Genomic DNA, 17,833 nt, shown 5'->3' with positions numbered 1-17,833 from the left:
AATATCCACGGACTTCATCATAAATGTTACAATTAAAAAGATTCACACATATATGACAATGAATCTTTTTAATTGTAACATTTCTGATGAAGTCCGTGGATATTACAGATGAAAGCACTAAAATAAATCAGTTCCGTTGAAAATATATCACAGTGTTTGTGTTACTTCTATATTTATGCCGTTGAAGTGTTCGTTTTATTTGTAATTTCTTTCTTCAATTAGTTTTTCAGTGTTTATGTCATTGTTTTTATTCTGAGCACGGCAACATATATATATATATATATATATATATATATATATATATATATATATATATATATATATAAAACACAAAAACTCCAGCACTCTTAAACAAAAACACCCTCATAATAAATTGCTTACTTTATTTGCAATAATTCATTAAAAAAGTTCAAATAGCAAAACAGCTGATAAACGGCTCACTGCAATATAGCAAACCAGTTTCGTTCACTGGCATCATCAGTGCTGGACATACTCACTCTACATATGATTAAAAAGCAGATATTAAAGGGAGTGGTGTTTGATAATTTAGCTACAAATTAAAGTATGGTGATTACTAAAGCTGATAAGGGTAGTGCGGTGGTGTTCTGGGACTCCATGGATTATGATTCTGAGGTATTGAGACAATTGGATGATAAGATCTTGTATTGTAGGTTACCTATGGATCCTAGGATGGAGATTAAAATATATATTGATAGTTTTTTGCTGGAAGATAAAAGGGGGGTCAAAGGTGTTTTTTGTTTATTTAAGAGCATTTCCCGGAGTAAGACTGCAGTGATCCGGGTGTTCATGAAACTGTGTTTTCAGAGATTTTGTCTCATGCATCTGATTTTGGCATAAGTGAAAATTTGATAATACCAGGTAGACCCATATATAAATGGGTTTACTTTGTTTCATTGAAAGCTCGTGTCACTAAATTTCAGTTCACCCTGACCAAATCACTGAAAGCTCAAATTACTGAAAACTCATTTCACCAAATCTCATTTCACTGAAGTGAAGTACTGACACTGTGTAGAGTACTGTAAGGCAAGTAAAAGGTATATGCCCTTTTCCCCACTGTAGTGCGATCCTAGAGTTAGTATATATAGGTAGGGGGATGTGGGGGTATAGCCCCCCACCTAGTCTGGTTTTATATTATATTTAAGACCACAGTTGTTGGAAAAAAACACCTTTATGAATGATAGCAAAGCTTTCGGGTTACCACCCTTCTTCAATACTAATACATAAATTCAAAAACCACATGAAATAAAACACAAAAACACACCACTCCTATTTAAACCCATGTGATTTTTGAATTTATGTATTAGTATTGAAGAAGGGTGGTAACGCAAAAGCTTTGCTATCATTCATAAAGGTGTTTTTTTCCAACAACTGTGGTCTTATTCATCATCTTCTTGCAGCATTTCAGTGTTTTGTGTTTGGTAATCTTGCTGCTTCGTTGGGAATATTTAGAGAGTCTTCGTGCAGCCTGTTTATTCCAATGGAAGCCAAAAATTCACTTAGGTCTCTTTTAACTAATGAGGCCAATCCATTATTGAATTTTGTTGCTGCATCATGTACGGCCGTGGCTAATATTCATACTTTGACAACGGACATTACTGTGGATTTCAATAAGAAACTACTACTACTTGAAAGGAAGGTAGGTGCTTTTAAGTGCCTGCAATGGCAACGTTTCAGTTTCTTAGCTTATTTGGATAGAGGTATTGTCCCACGAGGCTTGAGAATTCTAAAAATGCCCTCATATGGGAATGCCTATCCTGACTTACTTAAACGCTGGCAACAAATGAATATCAAGCTGAGCCTTGATTACATGGCTCTTATGAATGACTATTTCTCTAGTAGTGAAAAAGAACTAAAGGATGAAATTATGGTCATGGAAAATGATATAATGGCCATGCCCTGTTTTACTAGTATGCTTAACACTTACCAACAAATGCTTGATAGGCTTCAAGCCCTTGATGATCGGTTGGAAGCAACAAAAAAGTGTAAGCTTGTACGTGATATGACTGATTTTCAAAAAGGTCATATCTTCACGTGGCCGAAGAATAACTCTTCTAATAGCACTTACATCCAGAAAGCTTCCTTGGATACTTTAGATATGTTTCCTCAACCTATACCGGCTCATTTATCTACCCAGGAACCGGCGTCTACTATTCCTTCGAATCACCTGGTTGAAGCTACGCCTTTATCGGTGACATCACAAGTAACTGATTTGAACGTGGATTTGCACGCTAGTGAAGACGGAAAACGCATTGGAGGTAACAATGAACATACTGATGGTGTTAAGAAAACCCATCAGTTAACTTTGAATGTTTTACAAAAAAAACGATTTCAGTTAGACCAACCTGAAAAAATAAAAGAGCGGTCTGCCTCGAGGGGTAGATCTTTAACAAGGCAAACTATGACTTCAGTTAAACGTAAGAATGATAGCCCTTTAGGGCAAGGCAAGATGAACCGGAGATAATCAAAGGTACTTTAAATTTGTCTAGCTTCACATTGGAAGCTCCACATTATTCCTTATTACAGAAGGGGCTTAGTTTTATTCCAACATGTAGCGATGATTTGGTGACTGCTTTGACTGATTTGAAACAGTTTGTTAGAAATGTGAACCTTAAAGTTTTATTTAATAATTCTATACCTACTCAAACAAGTTGTAAAAAAGTAGCACATTTATACCTGTTAGTATTCCTGTTTTAACTGCATACCATGACTTGTGTGAATTAGAATTAAGACGCTTATATTCTGATTGTTTGAATTTAAAACGGTATAATTTAACATATGATGAAAATAAGGCATTACAGTCTGATGAGAACATAATTATCAAACAAGCAGATAAAGAGGGTGTAGTGGTCCTTATGAATCGTGATAAATATTTATTATCTATGACTACCCTCCTTGGGGATACTCATGCTTTTAGATGCATCACACCCGTTGATGTTAAAAAGTGTATTAGTTCTGTGAACATGATCATTTATGGTCTACAGATCAATGGTGACATTGACCTGGATTTATTCCACTTCTTTACTATTCCATCTCCAATCATTCCACAATTATATGGTCTACCAAAAATACATAAATCAATATGTGATCCACCTATGAGACCAATTGTGTCTGGTGGTGGCTGGTTAACCGAACCGATTTCCATATATTTACAAAGGCAGCTACAACCTTTTTTGTTACAGTGTAGTAATGTTTTGAAAGACACTACAGATTTTATTACTAAGCTAAGAGGGTGGTTTAATGCTCTAAATACTACCACCTTAAACCAAGGTGAGTTTTTGTTTGTAACCTTGGATATTTCATCTTTATTTACGGTCATAGCGTATGACTTTGGTATTGAATCTATCAGAGAGTTTCTGACTTCACAAGCTTCTTTGACAACAAATTATATAGAGAACATTTGTTCTCTATTAGATGTAGTGTTAACTAACAATATTTTTCTGTTCAACAGACAGTTATACTTATAGCTTACTGGTGTGGCTATGGGCACATCAGTAGCGAATACTTATGCTAACTTGGTTCTTCATCAATGGGAAAAGATGTACATTTGTAGTAAGATTAATCCATTGAATGATAATGTGTGTTTCTATCAGCGCTTTGTGGATGATTGTTTTCTTATTTGGAAAAGGTCCTCCTCCCAGTTGCTTGAATACATAGATTATCTGAATAGTACTACAGCTTTTCTAAAATTTAAAATCGATTATTCAGATAAAATGGCAACTTTCTTGGATGTTAAAATACAATTAAGAGAAGGAATACTTCATACTAGTATTCATAGAAAGGAGGTATATGCGGGCAGATATATATGTAATACTAGTATGCATGCCCTACATGTATTTAAAGGAATAGTAGCATCCCAATTTAATAGAGCTAGTAGATTAAATACTGATGAGACACCTTTTATTCTGCAGCTTGATGAGATGTTGCTAGACTTATAATGGATGAATCAACTACGTCCTCGGATAGGAATGTACCGAAGGATTCTAGACTTAGATCACTATTTATAATACTAGGACATATCAAGTCAAACAAATTATTGAAAAAAACTGAGTTGTTTAGATGGCATCACCAGATGTTAGAGCTGTGTTAGATGATAGGCCTTACTTCTCCTATAGAAATATGAGAACTTTAAAAAGTAAATTATGTTACAAGGATCTTAATGGAGGCCCCAATCCTCCGCTATCGTCGAGATATGGTACTTATTGTTGCATGAATTGCACTTGTACTAACATTATGAGTACTAATAGTGACATATGTATTCATCCGGTAACTGGTAAAACCTATAAATTTCATATAACAGCTACATGTGCTAGTGTTAATGTTATATATTTGGCAACATGCCTGGCATGTTCCTCCTTTTATGTAGGGAAAATGACTAGAAAACTAAAGGGGCGAATTATTGAACATAAATCTGAGATCAGGAGAGCAAATGACAGAAATGCTTTATTTAAGCATATAAATATGCATGAGACTGAACATAAATTCAAATTTAGGGTTATAGATATGCTGTACACATCTCTGAGAGGTGGTGATATTAACAACCTCTTGGAAATTAAGGAATACGAATGGATATTAAGATTAGCAGCTGACCGTTCACTCGGTATAAATTCTGCTATTACACTGAAACCTATTTTACTTAAATTACAATGGACAAAGTTATGTTGTTGATTATTGTTTATATGTTTATTTAATAATTTTATTTATTATTAGATATGTTTTAAGATGTATTAATACATTATTTTTTCATTACGTTGTAATTTTATTTGTCACATGAAAATTGGGCTGCATGTCATGTGATTTTTATGACACCTATTTAAACCCATGTGGTTTTTGAATTTATGTATTAGTATTGAAGAAGGGTGGTAACCCGAAAGCTTTGCTATCATTCATAAAGGTGTTTTTTTCCAACAATTGTGCTCTTATTCATTATCTTCTTGCAGCATTTCAGTGTTTTGTGTTTATATTATATTTCACAGAAAGCTTCAAAACAATACATTTTAAACCATAGACATGCATACTTACAAGACCAGTGACTAACTCTTTCCAGAAGACGATGCAAACCCAAACCGCCACCCCCCCAACTATATATACTAACTCCAGGATCGCACTACAGTGGGGAAAAGGGCATGTACCTTTTACTTGCCTTGTAGTACTCTACACAGTGCCAGTACTTCACTTCAGTGAAATGAGATTCGGTGAAATGAGTTTTCAGCAATTTGAGCTTTCACTGATTTGGTCAGGGTGAAATGAGCTTTCAGTGAAACAAAGTAGACCCATGTATACACACACACACACATATATATATATATATATATATATATATATATATATATATATGTGTGTGTGTGTGTGTGTGTATACACACACACATTTCTATTTTTTAACTATTTATCATATTTTCATTTTTCTTATAACATCTTCATTGTTATTTTTCCATAATTAGCTCCATATTCTTCTTTCACATCTGTAATCTATTTTTTCATGACATATCTGCTAAAATCCATTTCCAATTAAACAAAAATTTCATTCACTCTTTCATTCCAAATAACCCATATTACATAAAATACATTCTTATCTACCCTTTTTACATATTATTTCTTCTTGTTCTTATAATATCTATACATAATCATATTCATATTTATACTGTTTACATTAGTAATATTCTCAAAAAAAAAAATCTTTACACAACTTTTTCCAGAGTTTCATCACTCTTTTACATTTCGAAAAACATGCTCTTTTGTGTCTTCCACTCAATAAAGTAAACACACTCTTTCAACTTTCTTTTAATAGTCCATAGGAAACAGAGTAAAGGGAAAGGACTTCCTCACTACTGTGAACACGTGATGGTCAAAGTTCATGCTACTATCTGTGTACCTTGATCCCTCACCTACGAGTGTACTCTTAGGCCTGTGTTGTTAATGCTGTAGTATTTGATTTCCCGAAGGGTACAATAATACATTTCTTCACATTTAGTTTCAAGTCGTGGTTCTGACACCAATCATTTACCTGATTTACACCCTCCTGAAGGATATCTACATCACTGGGGGAGTCAGTGATTGCCCCCATCTTGCAGTCATCTACAAACTTTGTCACACAGAGGCCTCCTAAATTGGCCTTGGTGTCCAAGAAGTATATTCCAAACAGTAGTGATCCCAGTAGTGATCCCTGTGGCACGCCACTAGTAACTCAACAGGATTTTCTTCCTTTTGTTGTACAACCTATAATGACGAGAGTTCCACCATAGTCGCCTGTTTTTGTGGTTTGATCTGGACTTATTTTGGTTTGGTACTGCCATTTCTATGCAGTTTGTGTGGTCATGCAAGGCTTTAGTCACCCTCTGCATAGGCTTCTGTGTTTTCTGGATTTGGGGGAGCTTGGAATCTAGCTATGCTGTCACTTAATAAAAGGTAGTGTGCCTCAGAAAAGTTCTTAATGTTTTTGGGGTTTGTGGGAGGTCTAGTTTTATCTTAATGTCCAGGGAAACCATTTTGTGATCTGATCTTACCAGTGAGGACATCACACATAGTGGTTGGGGTTTGGGGGGTACTTGCAGCACTCTCCCATATTTGTGAGTATCAGATACGGGATATTTGTTCCCTAGTGGGAGTGCAGAGCAGCAGGGTATTTGAATTCACAAAGTTGATACATCTTTGCACCTGTATGTTAGTGGTTGTGTATGCTTCCCAGTTAATGGAGGGGTAGTTAAAATCATCCAAGAGTATGGTACTGGGCTGGATGGTGAGCGATTCAAGTAACTCTAGGCATAATGTGTGACTTTCCTGCTTCACGGATGGGGACCTGTCGCTAGCAAAAATATGGTAATGAATTTTTCCCATAGTTAGTTGGGCATGGAGTAGCTCGAGCATCTCATATTGTTTGACCAGCCTTGAGGTGAGCTTATCCTTTCTATAGATAGATAGATAGATACAACTCCACCTTTTAGTCTTTCATGTTCAGTGGGTGAACAGAATGTATGATAGTCATTATAGCTGTGCACTGCTGGAGTGCTTTCCTTGGCCTTAAGCCATGTTTTGGTAACTGCACAGATTTCAGCATTCTCCAGAGTGAGAAGAGCTTCTAGGGAGTGCAGTTTCTTGTTGAGTCTCCTACCATTGAGCAGTTCTACCTTTAGCTTTTTCTGAGTAGCTTTTGTTATACTGGAAGGTTTGTCGGTTTGGCAATGCTTAAAAAAGGCACTATAGGGGTGGATAATGTTTTGGTCAATATCCAAAAGCCTAAAGGTGACAGGTGAAGACCATCCCTTGCAAAACAGCAAGGCTTGTCGACCATGTCCTTCCAGGCTGACAAATATTGGAACCTTTTGGAATGACACCAGTAACTAAGCCAATTGTTAGTCGATCATTTTCTGTTTGTATTCTGGCATCATTCTAGGAGAAAGTAGAATGCTGCTCAATGTTAGGATCATACCTGCCTGTGACATATATTCTGAGAGTTCAATCATGTCTCTTCATATAGTCCAAGGAGGTACATCTCAGGTCATTTACACCCACATGGACTATGATCAAGTCATACTAGTACTTGGGGGTAAGTGACCTGAGTGCTTGTGTGATCTGTCAGATCCTAGCCCCTAACAGCGACTAACTATAACCTTCTCCTTATCCAGACTTATAAGGGGGACATTGGTACATCACACAATAGAGTCGCCTATGACCAGAATATTGGGTTGTGTAATATTTCACCTTATGGGCTTGGTAGTTGACACACAATGAGATGTGGCTTTATATGTCATGCTGGTAAATGTCTTGTTTGTGTGCATGCAGAGTTTCTGAGGACTGTGCCTGAGAGGCCTTTGAGGTTTGGGTAAGTTACATGTGAGCACTTCCATGTATGTAGGCCTTTGTGTAGAGTCCTTAGAGGGTGCGGTGAGTGGTGTGTCTGAGTTGCTGGCAACTTGTTAGTTGCATTTTGTGTCTCTATCTGAGAATCTGGCCTCCAGTGACAATGTGTAACTCTATCTCCACATACTGTATTTATCTGTTGGAGAATTGAGTGGTTGTCAGTGTACATGAGCACTTGCTACATTGCCTCAAGATGCCCGTGTCAACCAAGCTGGAAACAGAGATAGTAGGAAAGTACCTATCCATGGTGCAGGTCTTATTGTACTTGCAAGGGATAGGAGTGGAGTGGGTTTGTAACTGGACAGGAGAGAGGTGCTTACTTGACGCAATGTGCAGCTGACCTAGCCAGCGATGCTGCCCAGTGCCTAAACCAGATGCTGTCTGAACAGCAATAGTCCTAGGTGCTATGATAAGGTAATGCAGACCTAAATAGTCCTAAATGAATGTGTAAGTGCTGCTCACAGCACAAACTAGTTGCCTGCTGAGTACCACAGGACTGAAGGAAAGTTCCAAAATTTTTTTTGTTTTTTTTAGGGAAATTTCAAATTCAGGAGATTGTTATTCAAGGAACCAGTAACCACAGCGCAAATGCGAGGTATATATATATATATATATATATATATATATATATATATATATATATATATAATCAGAAAAAGCAAGCTTTACAGTAACTAAGCCCACAGGCTAATCAAGTAAGCATACAATGAGCTTTCTTAGGTTCACAGGTTCGTAGGTGGTTACTGAAGTATTGAACTGAAGGTCTTTATAAGGTTAACCGTGTATAATACTAGAGAAACCCAATATAAAGGATCTTGCCTAAACTCAAAATCTTAGTTAGGAATGACTGCCCATATCTAGAAGGGTCATAGGTAGAATCCCCGACAGAAATGTATGCTTTCCCATCCAGTCATCCAGGCTTATACAGGGTCATAGAGGGGCTTTGTTTGATGTGAACTGGTAGCCTATTCCAGAGGAGTGGCAACCTCTGAGAGACATATCGGTCTCTCCAGCAGGTCCTATTTATGTTTTAGACCAGGTTAAGGTCCCTGGGGCGGGTGACCCGTGTCCCATTTGATTTGCAAATGTGCAGCATTTCCATTAGGCTTGGATCCTAGATTGCTCTGTAGGCCAGGCTTAAGTCTCCTCTAAGCAGTCTGTACTCTGCTGAGTACATTGACAGTGACTTCAATCTGTCAGTGTATGAATTGTACTGTAGACCCTGATTCTCTTGGTTAGAAATCTCTGAGGTCTTTCAAGTTGCTGCTGGTGCCTGCTAAGGTACATACCAAAGGGAGCATTGTACTCAATTATTGGGCTTATGAGGGTCAAGCACAGGGGTGTTATGACCTCTTTCACTCTTGAGGCAATGCCTTTGCCAATGAGGTGTGTGACATAGAATGTCTTCTATACCAAAGTAGACACATGGTGGTCAAAGTTTAGGCTACAGTCAACTTGCATTCCCAACTCTCTCACTACTGAGTTGTTACTTACAGCATTATTTATATGATAGTCTGCAGGGATATAGTTTTTACCAAAAGGAATGATAATGTATTTTTTTACATTGAGTTTGAGTCCATGCCTTTGGGACCAATCATTGGTTTGTGTAAGTTCCTCTTGAAGTATATTGACATTGTTTGGGGATTCAATGATTGCACCTAATTTGCAGTTGTCAGCAGACTTAGTCAGCCACAGCCCCTCTGTTTTGGCCTGAACTTCTGAAAAGTATATTCCAAACAAAAGGGGACCAGCACTGACTCCTGTGAACCCCACTGGTGACAGGACTGCTTTTTGAGGAAAAGTCCCCAACTTTGACTGAGTGTGATCTGTCGGTAAGCTATTTAGCAACCCACTTGATGACATAAGGGTTGATATTCAACTGATAGAGTTTATCAATGATGCCCGAATGTGGGATTGTGTCGAAGGCCTTGGCTAAGTTAAGGTAGGCTGTATGCACAGATTTGCCTTTGTCGATGGCTCTGTTGACATTTTTGAAGAAGTACACCAGATTTAATAGGCATGATCTCCCTCTTACAAAACCAAACTGTGGCTGATCAAGGGTTTGGAGATGACCTATATCCTTATTTATAAGGTCCATGATGATTCATTCCATAGCCTTACAGATAAGGCTGGTTAAGCTTATGGGTCTGTAGTTCCCAGGGTCTGTTGCTGTACCCCCTTTATGAAGGGGGATGACAGTTGCTGCTTTCTATTCAGCAGGAACAAAACCAGTACTCAGGCTGTGGTTGAAGAGAGTACCTAATGGAGTTGCTAACTCATGTTTTAGACCATTTAAAATGCAACCTGGGATGCCATCCGATCCCACAGAGGCTGTGTTTTTGGCCTTGGAGAGGACATTAATGACTTGCTCTTTGGAGATGCAAAATGAGGCAGATGTAGTCAGAATGCTTTGCTGAATGCTTGGAAGGGACAGGGGGGTGACTTTTTTGCCAAACCTGTCACAGGATCCATCTGTGTGATGCCATCCACAGCTAGTTAAGCACACATCTGGGTCCTATCTTTTAGGTTATGGGTATAGCTGAAGAACGCCTTATGGTTATCCTTAGCTATGGTTGCTAAATTTAGTTTCTAAGTTGCCCTTAGAGGATTTTACATGTTGTCTTATTTGTTTGTTCAAGCAGAGGAGGGTGCTCTTTCATTGCTGAGACCTCTCTTTTTTATTCTTAGACAGCAACTTCTTCCTCTTGTTGTATAACTTATTAATGCTAGATGTCCAACAGGGAGGCTTGCTTTTTCTTGAAGATCTTGTTTTGATCCAATCAGGTACATCTGTGTTAATATATTTGTATAAGTGCTTGTACAGGGTATTTGTGTATGCCTTAATATAGCTGTCAATGCCATCTGTGGGAACAGGAGCTAGGAATTTATTTATGCCATCCCTTAGGAGGGTATAATTAGATTTGGTGAATTTTTTTAGCATGATTTCACCTAAGAGGGATTCAGGTGTTATAGCTACTTCAAATGTGACTGATTTGTGATCACATTTAACCATTGAGGGTCCTATACTTGTGGTGGTGCAATGGTCACCCATGTTAGTGAAGAGTTGGTTGAGAATATTTGAGCCCCTTGTGGGGTTGCATACTGTTTGTTCCAGGACATTGGTGGTAACAAAGTCCAGGAACCTTTGTGTGAGCATGTTGGTACTTGTATAAGTTTCCCAGTCAATGGAGGGATAGTTAAAATTGCCCATAACTAGAGTGTTTGGTTGTAATCAGATTGACTCAAGCAGGTCCAAATAAGCAGTGTGGGTATCTTGGTTCATATTAGGAGGCCTATAGCTAATTATGACTTGAAGGGCTGTCATACCCACAGTTAGTTGAACTTGGAGTAACTCTATGGAGTTTTCCTGTCTAACCAGTCTAGAGGTGTGTATATCTTTGATGAAAATATATGCTCCTCCTCTTTTGCTTCTCATACATTCGTTTTGCAGTCTGAAAGCGTGGAAGGTAGGGTACTCTCTGCAGCCCTGAACCAAATTTCTGTGACTGCACAGATGCCAACATCCTCCAGGAAGAGGAGTGCTTCCAGACAGTGCAGTTTCTGATTTAAACTCCTAGCGTTTAGCACTATAACCTTTAATTTATTTGTGAATGATATTTTCACAACAGAAATTTTGTTCTTAGGATCTTGCCTAAAAAAGGCACTATGGGGTGGCAAGCGCCTTAGCCAGTAACCTGAAGCCTATAGGTGACAGGTGAAGACCATCTCTGGCAAAGCAGCATGGTCTATCAACCATGTCATCCCAGGCTGACAGGAACTGGATCCCGTTAGAATGACACCAGAAACTAAGCCAACTGTTGAAGTCAGTCATTTTTTTTTACATTGTGGTATCATATTAGGTGAGGGTAGAATGCTGCTCAAGGCTAGGGAACATATCTGCCTGGGACACACATTCATAGAGCTCAAGTCATGTCTCTCTTCATAGAGTCAAATGAGGTGCATCTCAAGTCATTCACAACAACATGAACTATGACGGAGTCATAACGGTACTTGTTGTTGAGATCCTGTCACCCAATAGACAGCTGACCGTAACCTTCTCTTTGTCCAGCCTGATGAGTGGGACATCTGTATGTCTCACAATGGAGTCACCCATGACCATGACTAAAATAATTGGTTTAGATATGCTTTGACTTAGGGGCTTATTTGGTGAGATACTGGTGCTTGTGTTTTATGTGTATTGAGTGCTGTAGGTGCTGTATTAGGTGTAGCATATTTGTGTTTGGAAGGTCTCTGATGTTTAGGTAGGTTTCTGGTGAGTACCTCCGAGTATGAATGTTTATGTATTGAATGCATGGTTTGAATAAGAGGTGTAGTATGTGAGCTGACAACCTTTTCAGTGTTACTGTTCTGTGCATGAGAGAGGAAGGATTCCAAATTCTTAGTGTAGATGCATCTCTCACAAATTGTACTTGGGTGATTTAGGAGTAGAGGGTTGTCAGTGTACATGAGGCAGTTGCTACATTGCCTCAGGATACCCATGTTAATCAGGCTGGTAGGAGAAATGGAGGGAAATTGACCATCCATAATACTAGGTTAAATCCTGTTTTCACAGTGGTGAGAGAAAATGATGGAGTGTAGTATAACTGGGTGCTCTACATGGGGTCTATACTAATGGGGTGCTCTATGAAGGGTCTATACTAGCGAAGGTTCTCTACATTGTTGGAGAGTATTGTAGACTTGGTGGTTTTGGGACTGTTTAAGTGGCAAAAGTATAGCTGAGGTTCTCTCTGAGCAGCTAAGTGCAATTTAAGGACTTCTCGGCCAGATCATAGGCAACTACTAAGGGAAAATTTATCTGCTGAAGTTTTTGCATCTATAACCACCAATGGTTACTCCCATAGTGTAATAGTGCACAATGGTGCATGGAAGTGAGCTATGCATAAATAGGGTTACCATACATCAGGGTTTCCCTGGACATGTCCTTTTTTTGGGCTCCTTTCTGGGCGTTTTTTGAAAATTCTGTGATTTGTCCAGGTTTTTCAAAAACCTGGACAAATCGCAGAATTTTAAAAAACAGACTTCCCTATTTTAGCGGGATTGTCCCAGGATCGGCAGTCCGATCCCGAGTCCTGCACTGCCGGTTACAGTCCCGGCAAACCAGTCTCCGCTTTGTTTTCTTTTTTGATTGACCTGTATGCTGGTATACCAGCCAATCAAAAAATTGCAAAACGGAGCTGTGTTCAATGCGGAACTGCTTGATGTTCCTCATTGAACAGAAGAGGGTCCACTGTGCAAGTTTTTGATTGGCTCGTATACCGGTATACGAGCCAATCAAAAAAATGAAAAATGGAGCTCTGTTCAATGTGGAACTGCTTGATGTGCTGAATTGAACAGAAGAGGGTCCGCTGTGCAAGTTTTTGATTGGCTCGTATACCGGCATACAGGCCAATCAAAAATCGCCAAACACGGAGCTTCTTGTCTTTAATGCGGAACTACGATGTTCCGCATTAAAGACTAAAGATCTTTTTTTTTTTTTTTTGGTCTTCACCTAGTGTGAAAGACCTTTTGTCATGGCCAGTCAAGAATCTGGCAACCCTAAAAGAGGATGAAAAAATATGTGCTGGTATAATACCAGCACATATTTTTTTCGTCTTCTTTTTCGTATAACCAAATATGGTAACCCTACGTATAAACAGATGAATACAGCAGAGCAGTGGCTGGTTGCCTAACTCTGTGGAACTATGTTAAAACAAGTGGAAACCTGCATAAATGCTCCTGCCAAAAAAGTGCAGGGGGCCCTCTCCAACAAAAGATAGCCTGGTTTAGTGTTTAACAAACAGAACCAGATTCAGCAGATGTGAATCTAGTCTCTGCTACAGCAGACAAAAAGTGCAACAAATCAGCAGGAACAGTTTTAAAAATCAGCAATATAGCAAAAATACAGTTTAAAAGTGCAAAATACAGTATAAAATTGTACTTATGATTACCAGAATGCAACAGATTAGTTGGATTGCACAGATGAATACAGCAGAGCAGTGGCTGGTTGCCTAACTTTGTGGAGCTGTTAATTTCTCAGCTCATATGGGTGAAATCAGCCCTCTCCTGCAACAAGATTGTGGACTTTGACCCTCTTAATGTAAAATGACTGGTTTGGAGCACAAGTGTTAAGGAACAATAAACAGATGCTTGGGACTAACAACTAATCACTAGATACTCTGTAATTCAGTACTGAACAGCAGCCCTTAAAGCAGTTTGAAAAGCAGCTTAAACTTTAAAGAAGTGGAAAAAAGCAAATACATATCACAGTAAATGAGGGAAACATACTCACAAGCGAGGAGAGTGTGTTGAGCAGATGGAAAGAGTACTTTGAGGGGTTGATGAATGAAGAGAATGAGAGGGAGAGAAAGTTGGATGATGTGCAGATAGTGAATCATGAAGTGCAGTGGATTAGCAAGGAGGAAGTAAGGATAGCTATGAAGAGGATGAAGAACGGAAAGGCCGTTGCTCCAGATGACATATCTGTGGAAGCATGGAGGTGTTTAGGTGAAATGGCAGTGGAGTTTTTAACTAGATTGTTTAATGAAATCTTGGAAAGTGAGAGGATGCCTGAGGAATGGAGAAAAAGTGTTTTGGTACCGATTTTTAAGAATAAGGGTGATGTGCAGAGCTGTAGTAACTACAGAGGGATCAAACTGATCAGTCACAGCATGAAGTTATGGGAAAGAGTAGTGGAAGCTAGGTTAAGAAGGGAGGTAATGATTAGTGATCAGCAGTATGGTTTCATGCCAGGAAAGAGCACTACAGATGCAATGTTTGCTCTGAGAGTGTTGATGGAGAAGTACAGAGAAGGTCAGAATGAGTTGCATTGTGTCTTTGTGGATTTAGAGGAAGCATATGACAGGGTGCCTAGAGAGGAGTTGTGGTATTGTATGAGGAAGTCAGGAGTGCCAGAGAAGTATGTAAGAGTGGTACAGGATATGTACGAGGGTAGTGTGACAGCGGTGAAGTCTGCGGTGGGAGTGACAGATGCGTTTAAGGTGGAGGTGGGATTACATCAAGGATCAGCTCTGAGCCCTTTCTTATTTGCAATGGTGATGGACAGGTTGACAGACGAGATCAGACAGGAGTCTCCGTGGACTATGATGTTTGCAGATGACATTGTGATCTGTAGTGAGAGTACTAAACAGGTGGAGGAGACCCTGGAGAGATGGAGATATGCTCTAGAGAGAAGAGGAATGAAGGTCAGCAGGACTAAGACAGAATATATGTGTGTGAATGAGAGGGAGGATAGAGGAATGGTGAGGATGCAGGGAGTAGAGGTGGCAAAGGTGAATGAGTTTAAGTACTTGGGATCAACAGTTCAGAATAATGGTGAGTGTGGAAGAGAGGTGAAGAAGAGAGTACAGGCAGGATGGAGTGGGTGGAGAAGAGTGTCAGGAGTGATTTGTGACAGACGAGTACCAGTAAGAGTGAAAGGGAAGGTCTACAAGAGGGTAGTTAGACCAGCTATGTTGTACGGGTTGGAGACAGTGGCATTGACAAAAAGGCAGGAGTCAGAGCGTGACGTGGCAGAGTTGAAGATGTTAAGATTTGCACTGGGTGTGATGAGGATGGACAGGATTAGGAATAAGTATATTAGAGGGTCAGCCCATGTTGGAAGGTTTGGAGACAAAGCCAGAGAGGCAAGATTACGTTGGTTTGGACATGTGCTGAGGAGAGATGCAGAGTATATTGGGAAAAAGATGCTAAGGATGAAGCTGCCAGGTAACAGGAAAAGAGGAAGGCCTAAGATAAGGTTTATGGATGTGGTGAGAGAGGACATGCAAGTGGTGGTGTGACAGAGCAAGATGCAGAGGACAGGACGAAATGGAAACAGTTGATCTGCTGTGGTGACCCCTAACGGGAGCAGCCAAAATAAGAAGAAGAAGTAAACATTCATGGTATAATGAGAATGAGAAATACAAGTGAAAATTTGTACCTGGATTCTTTTTTTAACATCAGATGGCTTCAGACACTTGCAAAATGTCTCAAAGTCTCTGGTGTTATCACCAAATGATGAGCAGCTCTAAATAAGTGAGCCATGGTTTGCACAAACAATATTTCAGTCATGGGACATCCTTATCTTATACCACACTTCATGCATATTTCTTTACTCAGCCACCCATTTACTAACACTCTCACTCTATTATTTTGATATGCTGACATACACACACTACTAATTTTATTACATATTCCATACTTTTCTATAACATCCCACAAAGCATCATGTCCTACTATATCAAATGCCTTCCTAATATCACCTACCATAAGATCTGAAGTTATTGTCTTCATTTGGTCTTCAACCTGTAGGTCTTGGATCCGTCCTCGGATCTGACTCAGCCATATACTCCAACCTTGGTGCTGAAAACTGAGCTCCTCCTCTCCTACCCATAGTGATCCACTCTCACTCCACCCCCCAATCTTGTTTACCGCTCATCCAAACAGCCACAGGGTCTATTGCTGAGCTCCCTCCAGAGAATTTTTTCAGTGTTTTTAGTGTGTGAGTGCATCTTTTTTCATTGTTAATACCTTTTCTATCTCCTGCCTCTCTTTAGTGTAGAAGCCACTTTGTATTGTAAAGTAGAAGTAGGTTCTCTTTCTTTTTCTTCCCTCTTCTCTGTAGTGTCTTAGTTCTTGGTGTCCTGCCATGGCCGAGCCTAAGCCACCAGGGTTTAAGAAGTGCACAGAGTGCAGGCATAAAACTCCACCTTCTTATACCCACACTCTGTGCGTGGTTTGTCTAGGTATGGCCCACTTAGATTCCTCCTGTTCTATATGCGTGGGCTTTAATCAGCATGCGTTTACAGACAGGAGGAATAAGTTAATCCTCAAAGGTTTTCTTCCTTCCTCTGCTCCTTCTTCGGCAGATTCCACTTCATGGGGTCAACCCTCCTCCAAGAAAGTTAGTGACAATGGCAAGGAAAAGGACAAGAGGAAGCAGTCTCCCAACAGTGTTTCTGTTCTTGTGGGAGAAATCGTCAGCTAAAATTCGCCCTTCTACTTCAGCTTCTTCCCCTCAGCTCCAATCTCCATGTTTTTCACCGGAACCAACAGGTCTCTTCCAAAGTCTCCCATTTTGGCATTGCCCAGGCACCACTCCAGGCTGGGGTTGACAGCGTCTTCTGCCAGGTCCTCCTGGAGTCTCACAGAATTCGAAGTGGACAGGCTGATGAGGAAATTTCTGAAGGCACAGATTCAGTTGGGAGTTTTGCCAGCCTCGGCTCCCACTGGAGCCATGAGTGCTAAGCCTACATTCATGCCTATTTCTCCTTCTCCAATCCATCTTTCAGTTTCTGAGCCCTCGGGTCTGACAATCCTGAATTTTGAGACATCAGCGCTGATAGGTACCAGTACTTGGATGCCGACCGGCACCTTGAGTAGTTCAGCCACAGTGTCGTCTGGCCCAGCTGACTCTTGGATCCATAGCTTCGCCTTCAGGTCCAATGGGTTGGTTACAGCTGCCAGGCTTTCAGAGCTGTCCCTTCCCCTCAGCATCTCAGTGCTCAACAGTTCTGCTCCGACTCCGCCTTTGGTGCTTGGAGCAGTGGGGGTTAATCAGGCTTGGACGTTGATGGCCTTGGCCCCGACAGAGTTGCCCTTAGAGTCTCATTTGCCCTCGGGTTTTGAAGTAGTGGAGAGGGTTCTCTTGGCCCCCATGAGAGTCTTGACTCTCCCTCCTTCAGATGCAACCCCCCTGCTTTTTGAGTTGACCATGCCAGATTCCTCTCTCCTGTCTCCTTTGGGATAGCCTCTTCCAAGAAGCTTGCAGGTGGCTTCTCTTCAGGAGCACTCCAAGTCTTCCGGCACCCTTCCCCTGAGGGAGGTGCACCAGAAGCACAGATACAAAAGGAGGCACTTCGATTGCTCATTAGAATCCCTGACTGAAGACATGGACTTGGATGAAGGGAAAGGTTCCCCCAGATCCCTACCTGACGTTGTCTCCTTTGGGGACATCA

The sequence above is a fragment of the Protopterus annectens genome, chromosome 5.part0 (assembly GCF_019279795.1).
Source record: "Protopterus annectens isolate FY-2018-M chromosome 5.part0, PAN1.0, whole genome shotgun sequence".
Taxonomy (NCBI): Eukaryota; Metazoa; Chordata; order Ceratodontiformes; family Protopteridae; genus Protopterus; species Protopterus annectens.
This window is presented reverse-complemented; position numbering follows the sequence as displayed.